Below are 26643 nucleotides of genomic sequence, written 5' to 3'. Positions count from 1 at the left end.
AATCTGTCAGAAGCTGGAGAGAGTTAGGTGAAGCTTTTCTGAGGCAGTACAAGCGTAACATGGACATGGCTCCGAGCAGAACCCAGTTGCAGAGTTTGTTTCAAAAGACCGGTGAGAGTTTCAAGGAATATGCCCAGAGGTGGCGTGAACTAGCTGTGAGAGTACAACCTCTGATGTTGGAGAGAGAATTGACTGATATGTTCATTGGAACCCTGCAAGGTGTATTCATGGATCGTATAGGAAGTTTCCCGTTTGGTAGTTTTTCGGATGTTGTGATTTGCGGAGAAAGAACTGAAAGTCTTATCGAAGCGGGAAAAATCCAAGACCCTGGTTCTTCAAGTTCTTTAAGTGCTAAGAAACCATTTTTGGGGGCACCCAGAAGGAGAGAGGGTGAGACAAATGCTATACATAATCAGAGAAATGGAAACAGAGGACAACAATACCGTCAAGTTGTTGTTGTGACTATTCCAGTAACCCAACCTCAACAACCACAAAGAGGAAAACCACAACAACAACAACAATGCTAATTCCAACCAAGACAAAGAATGCCAGATCGTCGTTTTGATCCGTTGCCAATGACTTATGTTGAATTACTCCCTGAACTGCTCAGGTTGAAGTTTGTTGAACTTCGCACTATGGCTCCATTAACAGGATTCCCGCTGGTTATGATGCTAATGTCCGTTGTGACTTTCATTCTGGTGCGCCAGGGCACCACATCGAGAATTGTTGGGCTTTTCACCATAAAGTTCAAGATTTGATTGATGCCAAGACGATTAACTTTGCTCCTACTCAGAATGTGGTGAATAATCATATGCCTCAGCATGGAGGGCCCAGAGTAAATAGTGTGGAAGATGGGGAAAATTTGAACTTGGTAGTCAATGTTAATGATGTTCAGACTTCGTTGTTTGTAGTGAAGGAACGTCTGCTTAGAGGGGGAGTATTCCTGGGATGTGACAAGAATTGTTCAGATTGTGGTAATCACGAAAACGGCTGTGTGAAATTGAAAGAAGGTATCCAGGAATTGATGAATGAAGGTTGTTTACAGTTTGATCGGGTAGTGAAAGACCGTGAAGAGGTATCGAATGTTACCATTTACTTTACACCGTCAGAAGGTCCTGTACGTGCTCCAAGAACTATTAATGCGTCTGTAACTATTGGTACTCCTGTGATCGTAGCTGCGCCCGTGACCATATCTGCTCCGGTGACTGTTGGTGTTCCCGTGATTGTTAATGCTCTAGTAACTATCAGTACTCCTACCACCATTGCTGCTTCTAGTGGAAGACTTTTTGAGAATAGTAGAGCAATTCCGTGGCAATATGACAATGCTTTTTGAAAAAATAGAAGACCAGAGAATCTGACCAGATCAGTAAATCATACTCCAATGACGATTGGTTCGTCGAATAAGACTCCAGTAACAGTTGGTTCGGCTGTGGGTAATGTGGGAGGACCCGGAGGATTTACGAGAAGTGGTCGTTTGTTTGCACCACAGGTTCCGAAGGATAACAATGCTGAGGCTCTTGCTAGAACAAAAGGGAAACAAGTTGTAGTTGAAGAAGAACCGGTGCGAAAGGAAGTGCCCGAGAGTTCTTTTGAAGAGGACGTGGAGGAATTTATGAGAATCATCAAGAAGAGTGATTACAAGATTGTGGATCAGTTGAACCAGACACCGTCAAATATCTCTATTCTCTCTCTGTTGATGTGTTCCGAGGCACATCGTAACGCCCTGTTGAAAGTGTTGAATATGGCTTATGTGCCTCAAGAGATTTTTGTTAACCATCTTGAAGGTGTTATTGCAAATGTTAACACGAGACATGGTTTGGGATTCACTGATTTAGACTTGACACTTGAGGGTCGCAATCACAATAGAGCCCTACATATCACGATGGAGTGCAAAGGCGCCGTTTTGTCGCATGTTTTGGTTGATACCGGTTCCTCTTTGAATGTGCTGCCCAAAAAGGCTCTGAGTAAGCTTGATGCCGAAGGGGTTGTTCTCACACCAAGTGATCTTGTTGTCCGTGCTTTTGATGGATCCAAGCGATCAGTTTTTGGTGAAGTCACGTTGCCTGTGAAGATCGGCCCGGAAGTGTTTAATATTATCTTCTAAGTGATGGATATTCAACCAGCATATAGTTTTCTGTTGGGGCGTCCCTGGATACATGGAGCCAGAGTAGTTTCTTCGACTCTCCACCAAAAGCTAAAATATGTGTGGGATGGTCAAGTTATGACCGTGTGTGGCGAAGAGGACATCTTTGTGAGCCATGTATCCTCCTTCAAATATGTGGAGATGCATGGCGAAATTCATGAAACTCTATGTCAAGCTTTTGAGACTGTCAGTATTGAGAAGGTGGCTTTTGTTGAACTGAAGAAACCAGGTACCTCGATCGCGTCCTATTAGCAAGCTCTAGAGGTCATTCATTCAGGTAACGCGGAAGGCTGGGGCAAGGTGATTGATGTGCCCATAAAAGAAGACTTGTTTGGCATTGGTTATCAGCCTTTTCAATCATCAGAGCAGGGTGTCCAGAATCAGAAAGGGCCGTGTACTTTCACTAGTGTTGGATTGATGAATCACGGGGATGTCTTTGCAACAGACAATGAAGATGGTGACAGTGATTGTGATATGGATAATTGGGTGCGCCCGTGTGTTCCAGGGGAGAAGATCAACAACTGGACTGCTGAAGAAATAGTCCAAGTTACTCTTCAGACAGAGTAATTTTCTTTTGTTTTTCATTTTGCATGAAAGCCCTACGCTCTGCCCAAGGCGTAGTGGTTCATTGTAAGGCCACATCATGTTTTAAATTTTCAATGATTATTGTCATACCCCGATTTTGGTCCTGAATTTTTTATGTTTTTTATTTTTGTTTAGCATGCTTGGCCTAACCTTACTTTGGTCTTATATGAGGATTGGTCTTGGTCCAAAGTCATGGTGTTGTTCATGTGATTGTGGATACATCTATGGTCTGGGTCATCCAAACAACCAATCCTCTTGTGTCTCAAGCCGAGTGCTAGTCATGCCCATTGATTCATGAATATTACATTAAAACCCTAATCTTGTGCCCTCATTTCATGGCCTTGTTAACCTATATTGTCAGTCAAGTTATTTTCTTTTTTCAAAGTCAGGCATCCAAGTCATAAATAAACCAATGGTAAAACCAAATTTCAAATCATTTTTCAAACCATTTCAATCCATTTCATGTCATTTTAAACCATTACATTTGATTCTACACAAGAAAATACAAGTCTTGACATTTTTGAGCAAATGTTGATTTTGGTCAATAGTTGACTTTTCGGTCAACTTTGACCAAAGTCAATCCAAAATCCAAAAGCCCTAAATTTCACCATAACCATTTATTCAATGTCCATTTACAAAGAAACTACAAAGAAAATTGAATTTTGACCATTTTGTTGACTTTGGTCAACTTTGACCAAAGTTCACCTTCCCATTTTTGACCCTCTTTCCCTTCCAACACTTACATGTTTTTCTCCAAATTAATGGTCTCAATCATAACAACAACCTTATTTCTAACCTTCTTTCTTGTTCATGTCTCTTCCTCTTGTAACCAAATTGACCAAGATTCACTCTTGTCTTTCTCTTCAAATATATCTACTTTTTCACAGTTTTGGAGCTTTACTCCAATCATTTGACAGGTTTTATTCCTAAGGATATTGGTAAGCTTTTGAAATTGTAAAAGTTGCTTCTTCATGTCAACAATTTGACCGGTACGATTCCACCATCGTCGAATCACCATCATATTCACCTGCAATTCATGCATGCAACATCATGAAGAAATGGAACGGAGTCACGAATGGATTAAGTTTATGATGAGCAATCAAATTCAAGAGAAAACTAACTGAATTAGATTGGCGATGCCGACAGGAGAAAAAACATCACCCATAACAGGAAGGTCAGCAACACCAACTGCAGGAATATCAGACCATGGCTCCTTCCGTTAGTTGATGTTAATACCAATCACATGACATCCACATTAACCATTTGGGCATAAAAATACACATGCATTTGGCTTTGAACTCACAATGAGGAGAAATGCTCATGAAGGCTGTAGCAGCTAGAATCAAACCTGCAAAAAAACCAGTTGGCAACATCAGCATACACACTGAACCCAACATGTGTGAACTCTGCATAAAATGCCAACTCATGACCAAAAGGCTAGCCAAATGATGAAGCAGAAACCATGGCCTGCATCCAACATAAAAGCAACCAAGTTCAAACACTTACAATGCAGTAGGAAACATCCATGTTGTCTAGGATCAAAGCCTTGCTGCACCAAGCCAAAAGGGCAAGCAGGTTGGTCTTGCTAGAAGCCAATGCCTATTTTCAAACCAAATCACAACAAATATTGCAGTAAGCAGCACATGAGAACATCAATTTAAGCCACAAAACATCATTTAAGCAGTTTTGCAACATAAAGTAGACCAAGCCATCACATGGGACTTCAGTTTTGCAGCAAACATTCCATTCCAGTGCAGACCATGACCAAAGTGTGCACAACCAAAACACAACATCCTGCAGACTACAAACACTCCATGTTGCAAGAGCACAACATCAATTGAGCATAGGCCACAATTGGTATGGACCTGCTAGCAAAAACTGACCTGCAAACACACTCAACCATTTTTATCACAGTAAAAATAGACAACCATGTTATGCCTTGTTGCAAAACCTGCATTCACCATAAAATAGATACATTAATCACATGGTCAAACATAGGATATGCATGGCTAATGTGGTAAGGCAATGCACATGAATGATGGTCCTGTACTCACTTTGATACATCCTGCAACAGGGAGAGATACTGCAGCCTGCAGTAAAACACAAAGTAATTAGCCAAAGCAGTAAAAATTCAAGAAATATCCCAAATTGGCATGAAGTCAAAACAGAGCAAGAAAGTACGAAGGTTCAGATTACCATTTTCGAACCTAGCATCAAAGAGGTCAATCCAATTTCTGAACATCCAAAGTGCTTTGCAGAGTTACTCTTCTGGAATACCAAAGACACCAATTGAAACCCTAATTTTGAAAAGCATAAATAGAAAACGAATCAGTGGAGAGAAGGAGGAATTAACGACGAAAAACTTGGAGGCGGAAAAATCCCAAAGACAAACCCTAAATCCCAAAAATCAAAGAAAAAGCCAGTATTGGAAGAGAGGAGATAGATTCAAGCTCACCTGATTCATTGTCGTAGCCAAAGGTGAGATTCCCGCTTGATGTCTCTGTGAAATCGTGGATTTACGCTTTTGTTGCTTAACGTTGTTGAGTGATGGGTAAGCGAAGGGTACGCGAGAGAGAGGTTTGAGAGATGATGCTTGAGCGATTTCGTGAGGGAGATGGGAGTTTGAGGACTTGAGCGATTTCGTGAAGGAGACGAGAGAAGCAAGTTTGTGAGGCATCTGTTACTATCCTTTTTTTTTCTTTTTTTTTCTTTTCTTTAATTTATTTTTAAACAGAATAAATTTTGAAAGCATTAAAGATGTTGTTTAAAATTCCTAGGTTATTAGTTAATAATTGTTTTTATGTTTTCAACTTATCCCTCATTGAAAAACCCAACAGTCAAGCGGCTGGGTTTAACTACTGGTAGTCCAACAGACTTTTTTTATTTTAGTTTTTATTCTAATGTTTAATCTATCTTAGTTTATATATTTAAAGTAACATCAAAATAATAAATAACCATGAGTGGTCTGGTGGAGAAGGGTAGTATCATAATCTTGAGTGGGGTGGGTTCAATACTCATGTGTAGCATATTTTTTAGTATTTTATTTTTCTTTTAGCATTTTATTTTCTTTTAGTATTTTATTTCTTTTAACATTTTTTTGTTATGTTTATGCTTTATTATTTTCATAGTTTCATTATCATAACATAGATTTGTTGTCTTTTAATTTCATCATTCATTCAAAACCATTTTTAAACTATAAAAATCATATTTTTCTCGATTTAATATCGAGCCCATTTTTCCACACCCTTGTAAGTCGATTGCTTTTTAAGCATCGCCATCAACCTCACATAGCTTACTCTTGGGTTTTCTTACAATGAGCCGGTTCTCTTGCACTTACACTCATATTTCGTATCATTTTGTTGTTTGGGCCCGATTAAATTATTTCATGATTTTTGACAATCCCCATTTGACAAAATGTACCCCACTTCCCCAATGTGTATATAATGTTGTATTGTTTTATTTCTCTATTCGTTTTAGACACTAACCAAAGAGTAAAATCCACCATTTCTGAAAAAATACAAAAATATGACTCGATCCAACGTCGAGTATTTTCTCAATAAACAAATCAATTCATTTCGCCCTCCTATTCTATTCCTTTTCTTTCAAACTTTCATCAAATGCTTGATTCAACGTCAAGCCATTTTCTCTAATAAAAACTCAAAAATATTAATTCATAAGTCAAGACTTTTTCAATAAATATGGAAGCGGAACGTTGTGTATACCACGCACTCCTGAGACTAGGATTCGAGATGTATATCTCGCCAATCCTAGCTCTCGCCATCATCCAATTTACCCACTTTGTTTTCTCAAACACTCATTCAAATCTTTCTCAAACGTCCATCAATACTTGATCTAGGTCAAGTCATTTTCACAACAAAAACTCAAAATACCTAATTCTTATTTAACATTTTTTCAATAAAGGTGGAAATGGAACATGGTGTTTACCATGCACTCCTGAGGTTAAGATTCGAGACGTATGCCTCGCCAATCTTAACTCTCGCCATCGCCTAAAATTGTCAATGCGGTTTCTCCAAACCCTTTCTCAATCAAATTCAAAACACTTAATTCTCTATTAAACACTTTTGCAAATAAAGATGGAAATGGAACATGGTGTATACCATGCACTCCTGAGGCTAGGATTCGAGATGTATATCTCGCCAATCCTGGTTCTCGCCATCACTCAAAGCACATCCAACCAATCAAACTCTTTTTCTCGCCGCCGTGCGACCAATCAAAAACCTTTTAAAATGAAAGATATCTTGTATTAAGAGATACAAAACAATGTTTCGGCCACGATTGTTGAGTAGAGGTAGATGACGCTTTTCCGAATGTAGATTTGTAAATCCTAACACCTAAGTACATATTACATGACAACTCTAGGGCAGAACTTCCCCATTTCTTTTAGACCTTCCGTGCGTCTCCGATCTTGTGGCATGTCAATCCATCCTATTGCAAAGAGGTAACTGCCTAAGACTCGATTCAGCGAGCTGCGACACCTACTGCTAGGACGTGAACACATTGCCCACTCTCCTTTGACACAACTAGTGTCCTCCTTTGTAAGTCCATGTTCAGATGGCAATCCCTATGTAGCCGAACTACGGCAACTCTGATTCTCATGTTCAGATGAGATACGTAGGCACAAGATGCGATGTCTTGCCGAGTTTGACTAACGACTAACAACTAATCCTTGTTTGCTTTCGCCCTTATTGCGATCCTTTCTCTCGCCCTCGTTGCGATGAGACCTTCCTTTTCTCTTGCCCTAGTTGCAATCGAGACCTTTGTTCCCGTAGTTAGTTGAACTACGTTTTGCTCTGATTCTCATTCCCGATGAGATACGTAGGCATAAGACGCGACGTCTTAGCGAGCACACTCCTCTTTAACCCATAGGTAGCCGAGCTACGAAGACTCTGATTCTCATTCCAGATGAGATACGTATGCAGTGGATGCGACATCCGTGCGAGTCATTTTCTCTTGACCCTTTCCCTTTTAGTAAATAGTACATTAGATAAACACACACCCTTTAGACAAGAACAACAAGAGTGGATCCCGTAGAGTACTACGGATGCGTAGGGGTGCTAATACCTTCCCTTCGCATAATCGACTCCCGAACCCAAGATTTGGTTGCGAGACCTTGTCTTTTCCTTTCCTTTCTCCAGGTTTACTTTGAGCGTTTCCTTTCCCTCCTTTGGGATAAATAACGCACGGTGGCGACTCTTCTGTCATTTTTTCTTTCGCCGGTTGTTTTTTCGCATTCCTTTTTCAGGTTGCGACAGCTGGCGACTCTGCTGGGGACCTGGTTTCCCTAAGCGAGTCCCTCCTAGCTTTTGTAGGTTTCTTGTTTGTTGGGTGTTTATTCTTTTGTACAGTTATTTATTTTCAGCATTTACTTGCTTTACCTTATTGCATTGTATACATATCATTGTTGTGTCTGTTGGCTATGTGGGGGTTGACTGTTTGTTGGGGTGGGATGTTCTATGAGAGATAAGCCCACTACCCAGGCTTGAGTGTACACATAGGTGTTAGAGTGGATAGTCATGAGGCTTGCGTGGCATGTTGCTACGTTAAGTCGTTCATGAGACCCACGTTCCAGGCGAGGTTTCTGTTGGATATATTTTGTCCTATGGGTGTTCCATAACGACAGATATTCCTTTAGAAATCGTCGACTCTGGTGACCATTTCCCGAGAACTCAGTCGAGGCCTCTCCTCCGAGACGTGATTATGTTAGCTTTGGTGGGCGCATTCTCGCTGCTCAATCCGAGGACCCCGAGACTGGGAACTTGCTTTAGGATATCCTGTTGAGGGGAGTCAGCAGAGGTCTTTTATCCCGTAATAATGCCAAACCTTCAGTGGTAAACGTATTATTCTCGACTAAAGGGCTGAAGCTGATAAACTTCTGTTCTTAGAACCTACCAGTGAGGGGCGGGCTAAATTCAGGGAACCTTAACCTCCAACCAACCCGGTTTTCTGGAGCAGAGTTTTGATCTTATATTATATTATTCAGTGGGTTTTCTCTTCAAACAGTGCAACCCGACAGATGTTCAAGCAGATACAGCAGTCTTGATTTCCATGTCACTGCATTGCATCACATCATTCTGCATTCATATCATTTAACACATGTTTATCCATTTCTAAGGGGTTTACATCTTCTTCTTGATTCCGGTCGGGGTTTTCTGGTTCTCCAGAGATGGATATTGGCAGAAAGAGACACGTCGCCTACAAGTTTCCTGTGGTTTGTTTGGATCCTATTCAACAGATGACGAAGTTAATGAATCACGATTCTCTAGAAGGATTCCGGAAGGAGTACGGTTTGATTCTAAGTTTCGTCACGGTTCTTTCCAAGGATCAACACGATGCTCTATTCACACTGCTGCAGTTCTATGACCCTTCATTGAGGTGTTTCACATTCCCGGATTATATTTTGGTCCCTACTTTGGAGGAGATTGCCAGTTTTCTCAGAGTTCCTATCAAGTCATAATTGTTGTTCTACAGTTCTGAGTTTCTGCCAGATCTCAGCATGGTTGCTTCGGCCACATATTTGGGGAAATCAGTCTTGAAGGCTAATATGTGTCAGAAGGGAGGAGTCAGTAGTTTTCATTTGAGTTTCTTGCTGGGAGAAGCAAAGAAGAAACTTGAAGATGGTGACCAGAGGGGTTTCAATGTTGTGTTGGCTCTTTGTGTGTATGGGATTGTCCTGTTCCCTAATGTTGCAAAATTTGTGGATATAGATGCCGTACGCCTCTTTGTATTGGGAAATCCGGTGCCGACTTTGTTGGGAGATTTCTTTCATTCAGTGCATCACAGGAATGAGAATAGAAGGGGAGGATTGTTGAATTGTTGTGCGCCTTTGTTTTATAAGTGGTTCAGTTCTCACCTACCCAAATCAGGAGCGTTCGTTGATGTCAAGGACTCGTTGAGTTGGTCGAAGAGATTGACGGGGTTGAGAGCTGAAGATATTTCTTGGTGGTCTGACCGGAGCTTGCTTCGGGCGGATATTATTCACAGTTGTGGGTGTTGGTGTAAGCCCTAGAGGCCAATGCATTTTAGTACTTGTATCGAATAATAAAAGGCATTCTCTTTATTATGGTTGATTAATAAAGTCCCTGGAATAGATAGTCCGTTTAATGTATTAAGTGTGACTTAATCATGAGAACACATTAAACATAAGGACATTATTCCTAATGTATCCGTAGTCGAGCTTTAGTGTGAAGTGGGATAACATTAAAGCATTAAGACTATTATGTTTGTAGACTGATGATCACATCTCATGGATCATGGATAAAGAGTTATCAAGTCTTAAACATAGGTATGAATATTAGGAGTAATATTTATACCGGATTGACCCGCTATGAGAATACTATATAGAAAGTTATGCAAGGTGTCATAAGTTATTCTCATGGTGATAATAGTGTATTCCACTCTTCGACCTGAAACCACTATGGATCCTAGATGTAGAGTCGAGTGCTTTATTGCTGATCCAACGTTATCCGTAACTGGATAACCATAAAGGCAGTTGATGGGTACTCCACAAAGCATGCTGGGGGACATGAGTGACCTAGATGGAATTTGCCCATCCTGCATAACAGGATAAATGTCTATGGGCCCAATATTGAACTGGATAAGGATGACACGGTCTATGCCTTGTGTTCAATATAGACATAAGGGCAAAAGGGTAATTATACACATAATTATTATCACAGAAGGAATTGTCAGATCACTTGACATTTTCGTGTCTTGGGTAGCAGTGATGTGTTGCTAGATACCGCTCACTGTTTATTATGTTAAATGCGTGATTTAATATAATTGCCAACGTCACGAAAACCTACAGGGTCACACACAAAGGACGGATTGATGAGAGATAGAGTAACTAAGGAATACCGTAAGGTACGGTGCCCTTAAGTGAGTTATAGAACATCGTAAGGTACGGTGTACTTGAGTAGAATACGAAATATGGTAAGGTACCATGCGCTTAAGTGATTTTGGACATATTATAAGATATGGGCCAAAATACACTTAAGTGGGCTTTTTAGCTTGAAGCCCACACAAGTGGTTCTATAAATAGAACCCTTGTGCAGAAGCAAAAATTTGCGGTTGCATTATTTTCGTTTTCTATCATTCTCTCTCTCTCTCTCACTCAAAGTCTTCATTCGTACCAGCTAGCACTGAGATTGAAGGAACCCGTTCGTGTGGACTAAGTAGAGACGTTGTCATCGTTCAACGTTCGTGATCGCTTCGTGGATCTGCATCAAAGGTTTTGATCGTCACAAGAGATCTGCACCAAAGGTTTCAGTCGTCACAAGAGGTAAATATTCTATCACTGATCATGACCATTCGTAAGGATCTCTAAAGGAGAAATTTTTTATCCGCTGCGCTTTGGGTCGCAATTCTCCTTCAGTGGTATCAGAGCCACTTACGAAACCATGACTCGGATAGGTGTTTAATTTCTGTATTAATATGATTAAAAGACAGAATGAATCAATTAATTAAACGGGTAATTAAATTTGGCATCATGAGTGTACGAGTTGGATGATTGATGTTGACTATGCTTCGGAATCCGACATTAGTATGGTGAAGCAGCGATACATCGATCGTCCATAGGTTACGCAATTGAGACCGATCAACTTATATATGATATAAGTAATCCTAATGCAAAGTACAGTATATGTGATATACTGTTTCTATTTCATTCATTCGAACACTAAATGATTGTTTTCCTTTGAGCGATCAATGGTCATTTGCTTCGGAATCCGACATTAGTATGGTGAAGCAATGACATGTTGATCAATCATACTGAATCAACAATCGAGGCGTGTTTGACGGTCTGAAATTGGCGCATTAGGGTTGGTGACGGCGCAAGGGTTGTGCCGTCAAGGAGTTGTCAATTTAGGGTTTTTGGAACACGTGTGTTGACTGTTTCAAAGTTTGTTAATTGGCCGCGTGAAGCTCGTGTGACGAGCATAACAAGCGTAACAAACTGGATGCGTAACGGTCGTAACAAGACGCGTGACGTTCGTAACAGACCCATAGATTGACCTGTGACGGTCGTAACAGACTCACAGAATTTTAGGCATTTTTGTTTTGACCTGTGACGGTCGTAACAACCCTGTGACGCTCGTCACACTCACATTGCCTGTGACGGTCGTCACACGCCTGTGACGGTCGTCACACTCCCAGAGTCAAAATTTTGGGGTTTCTGTTTTGTGCCTGCCCAAGAGTTGTGTGGATGCAAAAACAATGTCCATTTCAAATGAATTGTTCATTAAAATTTTGGACAGGGGCGCTGCCCCTCCAACCCCGCAAGGGCGCTGCCCCTTGACCCCGTCCGCTGATCGGTCAGCGGAACCCCCGGCTAACTCTGCGTAGTGTGATCGGTCGCCGAAATTTAATTTGGTTTTAATTAATTAAAGGAATTAAAATTTAATAATAACAATGTGTTTATTATTATTGCCTTGTGGTGATCAGTTATGGCCTTAGTTGTCCTTTATTTTGTTTTGGGTTTTTAAATACGACCTGCGTGTCGTGCCTCTCCTTTTGATCTCTTAATGTAACTTCTTTTCTCATCTCAAACCCTCGTATGTAAAACGAGTTTCTTCTGTAATGTAATGTTATGAAGAAAGAGAAGAAGACAATGTTATGAAGAAATAGAAGATTTCAATATCAAAGGAGGACAACCTTGAAGATCTTGCTTGGAGAAGCTTAGAGAAGAATTCAAAATATTAAAGGAGGACAACCTTGAAGATCTTACTTGGAGAAGCTTAGATCGTTATTAGGTTAGCTTAGGTTCTCTCATTGGCTTGGGAGAACAATTGCGCTAGGGGCCATAACTGTTTCATTGTGTATGTATGTTGATGCATGTGAATGTATGTTGATGCATGTGAGAGACGATTTATATGATAAATAAGCCGGTGAGATCATAACAATTGCAATTCCCTCAAACTAAAATGTTAAGTTTATGCTTTCCAAGTTTTAACACTCATCAAGACTAGTAATGGATAATGTAGGTTTCGCCTACGCGAGGTGCATGATCTATATATTAGTAAGGTGCGATGGGATAATTGTAATATCCAACTGTTAAAACAATGGGTCAAACTTAACTAAACAGATTATAATAAGATTATATATATGTTTAGAAGCAAGAGTTGGGAATGATCCATATGATGGATTGGAATAAGGAGTTATTCACCCAACTGAAATATTCGAGAGTTGTATGAGATACAATTGGAAGGAGTTCCTACCTAAATAACCTAGTTTTGTGTAATCCGCCTACGCGGACTTAGAACGAAGTGAAATATGGATCTCGACCCACTAGAAAATCTTCCAACGGGATTTTCCGAATCAAATGATGAGGGTCATTTGTTTTGAGTAAAATAGTGGGAGCATATTTGATTAAAGGCCTAATTAAATATGTCAATGATACTTATATTTTCTTAATCCTTATGTAGATAACCATGACAGCAAACACCTCTAACAACATCTTGAGATCAATCCTTGATAAGGAAAAATTATCTGGGACAAATTTTCTGGATTGACACCGAAACCTGAGGATTGTCCTCAAACATAATAGAAAGCTGTATGTCTTGGAGACACCTGTTCCTGAAGAGGAACCTCCTGGTTCTGCACCTAAGGCAGAAAGAGATGCTTATAAGAAGCATGTCGATGATGCCAATGAAACTGCTTGTCTCATGCTGGATGTCATGAACTCAGAGTTGCAAAGGCAACATGAGAACATGACAGCGTTCGATATGATCGAACACATGAAGATGCTCTATCAAGAGCAAGCAAGGCATGAGAGGTTTGAAGTTTCAAAAGCCCTTTTTCAAGGCAAGTTAGCTGAGGGAGCCCCTATAAGTCCCCATGTGCTCAAGATGATTGGGTATATGGAAAAGCTTGAAAGGTTGAGTTTTCCCCTCGGAAAGGAACTTGCGACTGATTTGGTCTTGCAATCGTTGCCAGATAGTTTCAGTCAATTTGTCCTAAATTTCAATATGATTGATATGGACAAATCTCTTCCTGAACTGCTCGCCATGTTAAGAACTGCCGAGCAGAATCTGAAGACAAAAGGGAAGTCCATTCTGATGATCGGAAATGGAAAGAGACAGAACAAAAGGCCCACCAGGCAGGGTGATAAAGGGAAGGGCAAGGAAGTTGCCAAACCCAGACCCACTGTTACTGTTTTGAGGCCTAGTGGAGGCATAACAAAGGCAGGCACCTGCTTCCATTGCGGTAAGACCGGACACTGGAAGAGAAACTGCCCAAAGTACTTGGAAGATGACAAAATCTCCATTCACAGGAAAAGGTGAAAGAGCTAATGATCTTTTGGCCCTCATACATACTGATGTATGTGGACCACTGAACATTCCAGCCAGAGGAGGTTTTCAGTACTTCATTTATCGATGATTTCAGTAGATACAGTTGTGTGTATTTAATGAAACACAAATCAAAGTCCTTTGAAAAGTTCAAGGAATTCAAGAATGAAGTACAAAACCAACTAGGTAAGAATATTAAAACTCTTCGATCAGATCGAGGCGGTGAGTATTTAAGCCTAAAGTTTGATGACCATCTGAAAGAGTGTGGGATCCTATCCCAACTTACTCCTCCTGGAACACCACAACGGAATGGTGTATCTGAGAGAAGAAATTGAACCCTGTTAGACATGGTCCGATCCATGATGAGTCACGCCGATCTTCCAAACTCCATTTGGGGACATGCACTATTGACAGCAGCTTACACACTTAACCGTGTTCCATCCAAAAAGGTTGAGAAGACACCATATGAGATATGGAGTGGTAAGAAACCACATATGTCTTACATAAAGATTTGGGGTTGCGAGGTTTATGTGAAATGACAAGTTTCAACTAAGCTTGAGCCCAAATCTGACAAATGCTTATTTGTGGGGTATCCTAAAGAAACAAGAGGATATTATTTCTACAATCCTTCTGAGGGCAAAATGTTTGTCGCTCGAACCTGAGTTTTCATAGAGAGGGATTTTATTTCCAAAGGAATCAGTGGGAGGAAAGTAGAACTTGAAGAAATTCAAGAATCACAAATTATCGATACACCTATGGAGGAATTAGAGCAGGAAACACAAGTGGTTGTGTAAGAGCAACCTGCTCAAGTAGAACAAGACCAGCGTAGGTCAGGCAGGATACGTCACCTACCTGAGATATATGGATATCTGATCAAGGTGATGTATTACTCATGGATCAAGATGAGCCTGTGACCTATTCATGGAATCTTCGCCTTGATGAAACAGTAAAACTGTATGGATTCATCAAGAACGAAGATGAGCCTTGTGTCTACAAGAAGGTTAGTGGGAGCATGATCGTATTCCTGGTACTATATGTAGATGACATATTACTTATTGGAAACGATATCCCTACCCTGCAACAAGCAAAGTCTTGGGTGGGGAAATGCTTATCTATGAAGGACCTAGGTGAAGCAGCCTATATATTAGGAATCAGAATCTATAGAGATAGATCATAAAATGCTTGGCCTAAGTCAGAGTACATAGACAAGGTGCTGAGACGCTTTAATATGAATGATTCCAATGGTTATGTGTTTTGCTGAAATGGTGGCGCTGTGAGCTTGAAAGGTTCAAAGCAAGATACAGTTGCTGAATCTACAACTGAGGCCGAGTATATTGCTGCCTCAAGTGCAGCAAAGGAAGCTGTTTGGATCAAAAAAGTTCATTAGTGAACTTGGCATAGTCCCTAGCATTGTGGATCCCATTGGTCTCTATTATGATAACAATGGTGCTATCGCATAAGCTAAGGAGCCTAGATCTCACCGACGATCCAAACACATACTTAGACGTTGTGTGAGAATATGTAGAGTACCTACACTTGACAATATAGCTGACCCACTGACAAAGCCTCTTGCGCAGCAGAAGCATGATGGCCATACTAGATCAATGGGCATAAGGGGTATACCTGATTGGCTCTAGTGCTAGTGGGAGATTGTTGGTGTAAGCCCTAGAGGCCAATGCATTTTAGTACTTGTATCGAATAATAAAAGGCATTCTCTTTATTATGGTTGATTAATAAAGTCCCTGGAATAGATAGTCCGTTTAATGTATTAAGTGTGACTTAATCATGAGAACACATTAAACATAAGGACATTATTCCTAAAGTATCCGTAGTCGAGCTTTAGTGTGAAGTGGGATAACATTAAAGCATTAAGACTATTATGTTTGTAGACTGATGATCACATCTCATGGATCATGGATAAAGAGTTATCAAGTCTTAAACATAGGTATGAATATTAGGAGTAATATTTATACCGGATTGACCCGCTATGAGAATACTATATAGAAAGTTATGCAAGGTGTCATAAGTTATTCTCATGGTGATAATAGTGTATTCCACTCTTCGACCTGAAACCACTATGGATCCTAGATGTAGAGTCGAGTGCTTTATTGCTGATCCAACGTTATCCGTAACTGGATAACCATAAAGGCAGTTGATGGGTACTCCACAAAGCATGCTGAGGGACATGAGTGACCTAGATGGAATTTGCCCATCCTGCATAACAGGATAAATGTCTATGGGCCCAATATTGAACTGGACAAGGATGACACGGTCTATGCCTTGTGTTCAATATAGACATAAGGGCAAAAGGGTAATTATACACATAATTATTATCACAGAAGGAATTGTCAGATCACTTGACATTTTCGTGTCTTGGGTAGCAGTGATGTGTTGCTAGATACCGCTCACTGTTTATTATGTTAAATGCGTGATTTAATATAATTGCCAACGTCACGAAAACCTACAGGGTCACACACAAAGGACGGATTGATGAGAGATAGAGTAACTAAGGAATACCGTAAGGTACGGTGCCCTTAAGTGAGTTATAGAACATCGTAAGGTACGGTGTACTTGAGTAGAATACGAAATATGGTAAGTTACCATGCGCTTAAGTGATTTTGGACATATTATAAGATATGGGCCAAAATACACTTAAGTGGGCTTTTTAGCTTGAAGCCCACACAAGTGGTTCTATAAATAGAACCCTTGTGCAGAAGCAAAAATTTGCGGTTGCATTATTTTCGTTTTCTATCATTCTCTCTCTCTCTCACTCAAAGCCTTCATTCGTACCAGCTAGCACTGAGATTGAAGGAACCCGTTCGTGTGGACTGAGTAGAGACGTTGTCATCGTTCAACGTTCGTGATCGCTTCGTGGATCTGCATCAAAGGTTTTGATCGTCACAAGAGATCTGCACCAAAGGTTTTAGTCGTCACAAGAGGTAAATATTCTATCACTGATCATGACCATTCGTAAGGATCTCTAAAGGAGAAATTTTTTATCCGCTGCGCTTTGGGTCGCAATTCTCCTTCAGTGGGAACTTCCCAAATGTACCGTTGGTAGGAAGAAGAGGAGGAATCAACTATAATCCTTCTCTAGCGGTTAGACAGTTCGGATATGCTTTAAGAACTCCGCCTTTGGAAAAGGACGTGGAAGAATCATTGTTTTTCCATTCTTCGCCTGATTTGACTGTATCCCGTAAGGCAGCAGAGGCCTGGCTCAAGGTGATCAAGAGAGGAAGAACTGTGCTTGGAAAAGGAGATTGTAGAACTTACCCTCAGTATGGAGAGTGGCTTCAAGGAAGAGTCGAAGAGTTTGGTCTGCCGTTTCCTATTGAAGAACCTTTGTATCCACCTACTCCTGCGCAGTCAACAATGGTGAGCCGAGAGGAGTATGACAAATTGAAGAAAGCCATGGAGGAGCTTCAAATTGAAAACTCGGAGTTAAGTGGGAAGTTGCAAGACTATATGCATCAATTCCATGAGGCAGAATATCAGAAGGGGGAAGCCGTCAGATTGCAAGGGGAAGCAGAAGGGAAATTAGCTGTGGAGGTGGACTTCTTCAGGAAGACAGACAAGGCCTTGGGATCATCCAGTTCTGAGTTGAAGCGAGTCAAGCAACAATTAATGGATGCTCATGGTAAATTGGCAGGGTGGCAAGAGCGATGGGATGCATTTTCAACTTCTCGGAAGGAAAAGGAGGAGGAGATGGTGACCGAACTGACTGGTCAGATGGAGAAATTGAAGACTTTGCTGAAGGAGAAGAATAATGAGCTTCTGTGCGCCCGTTCTACCAATGGTTACATCACCGATCAACTCAATGATCTTTTTGTGAAGCAATACCAGTATAATGCAGACATGGCCCCAGACAGAACTCAACTCCAGAACCTGTCTCTTAAAAGCAATGAGTGCTTCAGGGAATACGCTCAACGCTGGAGGGAGACAGCTTCCCGTGTTCAACCTCCCATGTTGGAAAAGGAAATGGCCAACATGTTCATGAATACGTTGCCTGGACCTTACCTGGAGCGTCTGGTGGGGTGCAATGCCTCCAACTTTGCTGATGTGGTCTCTACCGGAGAGAGGGTAGAGAATTACCTGAAGACCTACAAGAGCCACAATGGAGGTGGATCTTCATCAGGAGTAAAGAAGCCATTTATGGGAGGACAGAAGCAGAGGGAGGGGGGTGTAAATTCTGTGTCTTCATATCAAAACATGAGGAATAATTTTCAAAACTATCATCAGCAACTATATGTTGCAGTTGTGACTATTCCGGCTGCAGCACCACTACAACAACAACAACCACAACGTCAGCAAACTCAGTATCAACAACAACAACAGCCAGGTAACAGACCCGCCTATCAACAGAGGAAGAGGATGATGGACCGGCGTTTCGACACTCTTCCAATGTCGTACGCTCAGCTGCTTACAAGTCTTCAACAACTACAACTTGTGCAGCTACGCACTCTGGCTCCTCCGGTTGGTAGACTTCTGGTGGGTTACGATGCCAATGCTAGGTGTAGTTTCCACTCTGGGGCACCTAGCCACAATATTGAGAACTGCAAAGCTTTTAAGCACGTAGTTCAGGACCTCATAGATTCAAAGGCTATCAGCCTTGCACCGGCTCCTAATGTCGTTAACAATCCCATGCCACAGCATGGTGGTGCAAATGTTAATATGCTGGAGGAAGAAGCCAAGTCTGTTAAGGATGTGTTGAAGTTGAAGACTCCGTTGTTGGAAATTAAGGAATGCTTGCTGAAGGCCGATGTTTTCCCCGGTTGTGGGAAAGGTTGTTTGGATTGCGCTACACAGGGTAAGGATTGCTTGAAGCTGCAGCAGGGTATCCAGGTCTTGCTTGACAATGGTACCCTCCAAGTTGAAGACTTGTCTGTCAAAGAGTTTGCTGAAGGGGTAGTTGAAGAGGTATTTGAAGATGCTGTTGAAGATGTTGTTCCTGCTGATTGTGTATTTCCCATTGATGTATTTAATTTTTCAAATGTTGTGGCTGATATACCAAACAATGTGTCTGATTTTGATGTAACTGAACTTGATTCCGGTGTTCCGGATGTTTTTGTTTCAATGAATGAGATTCCTGAGTATGACTATGATGTCGCTACTATCACCATCTTTTACCCGACTAATCAGATCAGCGTGCCAGAAGCACAACCAGTGCCACCAGTGCGACCGGCCGCTATGACAATCACAACCCCTGGTCCTTTACCTTTCACCAGTGAAAGGGCCATTCCGTGGTATTATGGGGGGAGTGTATACACACACGATCATGGGGTGGAACGACCTTTGAAGGTAGAAGAGGGTCAAAAATCTGAACTCGAAGTTGAAGGTCCCGCAGTGGACAATGTTGGTGGAATCGGGCGATTCACCAGGAGTGGCAGACTATTCTCGCCACCCGTTACCCAAACTGAGAGCACTGATGCCGCGGTTAAGGCCAAAGGCAAACAAGTCGTGAATGAGGGTACCTCTGCGCCCCAAGCTGGTTCTGAGCCCACTTTTGCGAAGGATGTGGACGAGCTTTTAAGAATTATAAAGAAAAGCGACTACAAGGTAGTCGATCAGTTGATTCAGACGCCGTCTAAGATATCCATTCTCTCACTCCTGTTGTGTTCAGAGGCACACAGGGAGGCACTTCTGAAAGTCCTTAATGCTGCATATGTGCCTCAGGAGATCTCAGTAAACCAACTAGAAGGGATCATTGCAAATGTTCATGCAAGCAACGGGTTGGGTTTTACTGATTCTGACTTAACACCAGCTGGACGCAATCATAACAAGGCTTTGCATATCTCAATGGAATGCAAAGACACCGTGTTATCTCACGTTCTGGTGGATACAGGCTCCTCTCTCAATGTGCTACCCAAGAGAGCCCTGTCAAGGTTAGAAGTAGAAGGTTTGATCTTGAAACCTTCCGATCTCATGGTGAGAGCCTTCGATGGTTCTAAGAGGTCGGTGTTTGGAGAGGTAGAATTGCCAATTCAGATTGGATCACAAACCTTCAACACCGTATTCTATGTGATGGATATCAGTCCCTCGTACAGTTGCCTTCTGGGTCGTCCTTGGATCCACAATGTTGGGGCAGTCTCCTCAACACTGCATCAGAAGATCAAGTTCCCAGTCAATGGAAGAATTGTCACCGTCTGTGGTGAGGAGGACATACTGGTAAGTAACCTGTCTACCTTCAAGTACGTAGAGGTAGAAGGTGAAATTCATGAGACTCTCTGTCAGGCCTTTGAATCAGTTCAGATCAAGGATGCAGCTCCGGTGGAAGAGGTTAAAGCAGGTGCCTCTATCTCATCCTTCAAGCAGGCACAGGCCTTGGTGGATTCAGGTGTTGCTCCCGGTTGGGGACGTCTGTTGGAGTTGCCAATGAAAGACGAGAAGTTCGGGATTGGGTATCAACCAGCGCTGACTTCTACAACTTCAGCACTTCAGACTCGTCAGGGGCCGATTACTTTCTCTAGTGTTGGCGTCATCCAATATGGCCAGATCTCTGCGATCAACGATGAAAATGGGGATAGTGATTGCGACATCGACAACTGGGTGCGTCCGAGGATCCCGGGTGAAGTCATCAACAATTGGTCTTCCGAGGAAATTGTCCAAGTCACTCTTCTAGAGGAGTAATTTTTCTTTGTTTATTCATGCATGTCCAAGTCTTACGTTCCGCCCAGGGCGTAATGACTCATTGTAGGGCTCATCTATGTGAATACCTGCATTGTTTATCATAAATGAAGGACGTCTTTTGCATTCAAAATCTTGTTCACTGTTTTTCTATTTTTACAGTTTTCAAAATTTCAAAATAATAAAAATATTTGGCAATGTTTTGTTTAGTTTTCACTCACTGTTCACACTCATAAGCACATACCATCACTCATGCAGATGCACATCACCGATCCTATTGATAACGATTCTGCTATGGCTCGCTTCGACTTCGAAAACCCAATCTTCCAAGCTGAAGAAGAGGGTGATGAAGACTGTGAACTCCCTGAAGAACTTGCCAGGTTGTTAAAGCAAGAGGAAAGGGTCATTCAACCACATCAAGAGGCTACTGAAGTGATTAATCTCGACACCGAGGATGCCAAGAGAGAAATCAAGATAGGGGCTGCTTTGGAAGACGATGTAAAAAAGGGGTTGATTGAACTGTTGCAAGAGTATGTTGACGTCTTCGCTTGGTCTTATCGGGATATGCCAGGGCTTGACACAGACATTGTGGTACACCGTTTACCTCTCAAAGAGGGTTGTCCTCTGGTCAAGCAGAAGCTCAGAAGAACAAGACCAGAGATGGCTGTAAAGATAAAGGAAGAGGTGCAGAAACAGTTGGATGCAGGATTCCTAGCGGTTACCAATTATCCGCCATGGGTCGCCAACATCGTTCCAGTACCTAAGAAGGATGGAAAGGTACGGATGTGTGTCGACTACCGGGATCTGAACAGAGTCAGTCCTAAAGATGATTTCCCATTACCTCACATCGACGTTTTGGTGGATAACACAGCTCAGTTCTCGGTATTCTCCTTCATGGATGGCTTTTCTGGCTATAACCAAATCAAGATGGCACCAGAAGACATGGAGAAGACAACTTTCATAACCCCATGGGGCACCTTCTGCTACAAGGTGATACCGTTTGGTCTGAAAAACGCTGGGGCAACATATCAACGAGCTATGGTGACTCTATTCCATGATATGATTCATCATGAAATCGAGGTTTATGTGGACGATATGATTGCCAAATCTCAGACAGAAGAAGAACATTTGGTGAATCTGCAGAAATTGTTTGAACGGTTAAGGAAATTCAAGCTGAGGCTTAACCCGAACAAGTGCACTTTCGGGGTGAGATCTGGAAAATTGTTGGGTTTTATTGTTAGCGGAAAAGGGATTGAGGTGGATCCTGACAAAGTGAAAGCAATACAGGAAATGCCTGAGCCAAGAACAGAGAAGCAAGTCCGTGGTTTCTTAGGGAGGTTGAACTACATTGCAAGGTTCATCTCTCACCTAACAGCCACGTGTGAGCCAATTTTTAAATTGTTGAGGAAAGATCAGGCTATCAGGTGGAACGACGATTGTCAAAGGGCTTTTGAAAAGATAAAAGAGTATTTGCAGAATCCTCTTATCCTTATGCCTCCAGTCTCAGGGAGACCGCTGATTATGTACTTGACAGTACTTGACAATTCTATGGGTTGTGTTCTCGGTCAACACGACGAGACAGGTAGGAAAGAACATGCCATCTACTACTTGAGTAAGAAGTTCACAGATTGCGAGTCGAGATACTCAATGCTTGAGAAGACATGTTGTGCACTTGCATGGGCTGCTAAGCGATTGAGACAATATATGATGACTCACACAACTTTACTGATCTCCAAGATGGATCCAGTCAAGTATATATTCGAGAAGCCAGCTCTCACCGGAAGGGTTGCTCGTTGGCAAATGGTACTGACAGAGTATGATATCCAGTATACATCCCAGAAAGCCATCAAGGGGAGTATTCTGTCAGACTATCTTGCTCAACAACCGATTGAAGACTATGAGCCGATGAAGTTTGATTTTCCAGATGAAGACATCATGTTCCTCAAGATGAAAGACTATGAAGAGCCAGTTGTTGGGGAGGGACCTGATCCAGACGAAAAGTGGACTTTTTTATTTGATGGGGCCGTCAACGCCAAAGGAAGTGGAATTGGCGCTGTCATTACTACTCCGAAAGGTGCCCATATGCCTTTCACCGCTCGTCTGACTTTCGAGTGCACCAATAATGAAGCTGAGTACGAGGCCTGTATCTTGGGTACTGAGCAAGCCATTGATTTGAGAATCAAGACTCTGGACATCTTCGGAGATTCAGCTCTAGTGATCAATCAAGTAAATGGTGATTGGAACACTCTCCAGCCCACTCTGGTCCCCTACAGAGATTACACGAGAAGACTGTTGACTTTCTTTACAACAGTAAAGTTGTATCATATACCTCGTGATGAGAACCAGATGGCAGATGCTCTTGCTACTCTATCCTCCATGATCAAGGTGGTTCGGTGGAACCATGCTCCTAGGATCGATGTTATGCGCCTTGATAGGGCCGCGTATGTGTTTGCTGCTGAACTGGTAGTCGATGACAAGCCCTGGTATCACGATATCAAGTGCTTTCTGAAGAATCAAGAGTACCCTGCAGGGGCATCCAACAATGATAGAAAAACTTTGAGAAGATTGGCAGGCAGTTTCTTCTTGAACAAAGACGATGTGCTGTATAAGAGGAACTTCGACATGGTTTTGCTCAGATGCGTGGATACACACGAGGCGGACATGTTAATGCAGGAAGTTCATGAAGGTTCTTTCGGTACTCATGTCGGCGGACATGCAATGGCTAAGAAATTGTTGAGGGCGGGTTATTATTGGATGGCCATGGAATCAGATTGTTTCAAGTATGCTCGGAAGTGCCATAAATGCCAGATTTATGCTGATAAGGTGCATGTACCGCCGAATCCTCTGAATGTGATGTCTTCGCCGTGGCCGTTTGCAATGTGGGGCATTGACATGATTGGAAAGATTGAGCCGACTGCTTCCAATGGGCATCGCTTCATCCTTGTTGCCATCGACTATTTCACCAAGTGGGTCGAAGCAGCGTCGTTTGCGAATGTCACCAGACATGTGGTTGCCCGATTCATTAAGAAAGAAATCATTTGTCGTTATGGGGTTCCTGAAAGAATCATCATTGATAATGGTTCCAATCTCAATAACAAAATGATGAAGGAGTTGTGTCAGAACTTCAACATTCAGCATCACAATTCTTCCCCTTACCGCCCTAAGATGAACGGCGCTGTTGAGGCGGAAAATAAGAACATAAAGAAGATTATGCAGAAAATGGTCGTCACGTACAGAGATTGGCATGAGATGCTACCCTTCGCCTTGCATGGGTACCGCACTTCAGTACGTACATCGACCGGGGCAACCCCTTACTCCCTTGTTATGGTATGGAAGCGGTCCTGCCTGTCGAAGTGGAAATTCCATCTCTAAGAGTCCTGTTGGATGTCAAGCTAGACAAAGCTGAATGGATTCGAACAAGGTTCAACGAGTTGAGTCTTATTGAAGAGAAGCGAATGGCAGCCATTTGTCATGGGCAGTTGTATCAGAGTCGGATGAAGAGAGCCTTTGACCAGAAAGTGCGCCCTCGATGTTTCCAAGTCGGAGATTTAGTGTTGAAAAGGATCCTTCCTCCTCAGACGGATCATAGGGGCAAGTGGGTTCCTAACTATGAGGGACCTTATATTGTCACCAAGGTTTTTGATGGAGGGGCCTTAATGCTCGCAACGATGGATGGTGAAGACTTCACTTCCCCAGTGAACTCAGACGCAGTTAAAAAATACTTCGCATGAAATAGACCCGCTGGACAATAAAAAGAATAGTCCAGGCAAAAAATGGGCATCCCGACGAACCAAGAAAATGAAAAAAAAGGTTCGGGAAAAAGTTAGGGATTAAAATTAAAAGATTGTACACCCGGTAAGTTGAAAACCTAAAAAGGCAACTTAGGCAAAAATGGATATCCCGGTGGATTGAAAACCCGAAAAGGGCAATCCAGGCAAAAGTTAGGGACTAAGCGAATGACTGTGTTCTGAGTTAGTTCTGAATCTCATCTCATGTCGATGACTGGAAACTTTTAAAAGGAAGAAAACAATCTAATCACCTTTTCAGAAGGCTGATCATCTGGAAGATCTTGAAGACGGGCAAGTCATAGCAGAATTGGAACCCAATAGAAATCCATTTCACATTGCCACTAGATTAATTCTTGTTTTGCGATTACCTTTTTCAGGGATTGCTTCCTGATGTAAATGCCTATTCAGAGGCCATTCAATCAATAAAATCATGTTATTCAGTACATCTCTGTGTTCATTTTCATTTTACTGTTTTGTTTTCAAAAATGACGTCCGAATTTTTGATAAACATTGCATCATGACACATAAGGGCTTTACAGGTATATGCTTAATAAACATTTAAAGTTGTTGTGAATTTTAAGTACTTTGAATCGTCTATTCAGAACAGGTACACTTGGGGCATTTCCTTAAGATTCCAGCAGGTTCTCACTATGCTGCTTCCCCAAGCATGTCATTCAGACTATACACTCCCCAATAGAGTTGACAGTGTCAGACTGTATATCCCCAGCGGAGTTGACAGTGCCATACTGTATCTTCCCAGCAGAAGCAGCTACTCCTCAGAGTTCGATGCCAGATCGATGATCTCGATGCCAAATCGATGATCTCTTTCCTTGAAACATAATCTCGGTACCATATCGGTGTTTGCTCCCCCTGCTGAGCCATTTCTCTCACATATTTTGGTTGCCAGAACCGCTGTCATTTTCCTCAGCAGCAAGCTTTCAGTGCCAGTCTCTCCCCTGTCAGAGTCTCGATATTTTGTTACTATCAGAACACCGCATGGCCGGTCATTTCCCCACAGAGTTCATTGTGTTGTGTATCACCAACAACATTGTCAGGGTCCAGAAGATTGTGATCATTTCCCCAACAGAATTCCCTGCTTCGGCTTGGCATTCTCCCCAGCATTTCGCATCCCTGCATGTAGAATCATATTGCATTGCATCCTCCCAAATCGCGTAGCATTTCCATTTTCATGGAGCATTACGCCATCGCAAAATTCAAACATACGCATGTAAGCATAAAACATTCTCGGTATCCCAAGTGATAAGCCAGAAGTTTGTTTCCAGTGCTCAGACTGAAGGTTGTTCATGACTTATTATCCCCAGCATGGGTTGTTGGCCCACGTGCCGCCTCAATTATCATTTTCCCTATTTCTGCCGAGGCTGATAGGCATGAAGTTTCCGGTATCCAGACCGAAGTGGCATTCAGGCCAGTGTTTCCGATTTTCAGATCGAAGAAGTTTCCGACATTCAGGTCGATGCAACTTGTGGCATTCAGGCCAGTTTCCGGTATCCAGACCGAAGTGGCATTCAGGCCAGTTTTTCCGATTTTCAGATCGAAGAAGTTTCCGACAATCAGGTCGAAGTACTTATGGCATTCAGGCCAGTTTTCCGATTTTCAGATCGAAGAAGTTTCCGACATTCAGGTCGATGCAACTTGTGGCATTCAGGCCAGTTTTGCGATTTTCAGATCGAAGAAGTTTCCGACGATCAAGTCGAAGTACTTGTGGCATTCAGGCCAGTTTTCCGATTTCCAGATCGAAGTGGTGTTCAGACCAGATTTCCGGTGATCAGACCAACATTGATACTCTCATATTCCGATGCTTAGTGTTCAGACTAATGTGCGGCGTTCAGGCCATGGGTATTCCTGTGTTACCATTTATTTTGGTATCCAGGTCAACTTTCTGTTTCGGTACTCAGGCCGATTTTCACCGTACCAGACGGATTCTTCTTTTGAGATTGCTTCTTTGCCGATTCTGACAGGCATTGTTAATTATTTCATAGGGATTCAGGATCAAAATCCGGGTCTTCTTTGTATTTAATCATCTCCCACTATGATCATATGAAGAACGTCCTGCTTCATATTCTCTAGTTGAAGACGCTTAAATAGGGGCAACTGTCATACCCCGATTTTGGTCCTGAATTTTTTATGTTTTTTATTTTTGTTTAGCATGCTTGGCCTAACCTTACTTTGGTCTTATATG

Source organism: Lathyrus oleraceus, chromosome 1, assembly GCF_024323335.1.
Source record: "Lathyrus oleraceus cultivar Zhongwan6 chromosome 1, CAAS_Psat_ZW6_1.0, whole genome shotgun sequence".
NCBI classification, from domain to species: Eukaryota; Viridiplantae; Streptophyta; class Magnoliopsida; order Fabales; family Fabaceae; genus Lathyrus; species Lathyrus oleraceus.
The sequence above is the reverse complement of the archived record's forward strand: the minus strand, read 5'-3'. Positions refer to the sequence as shown.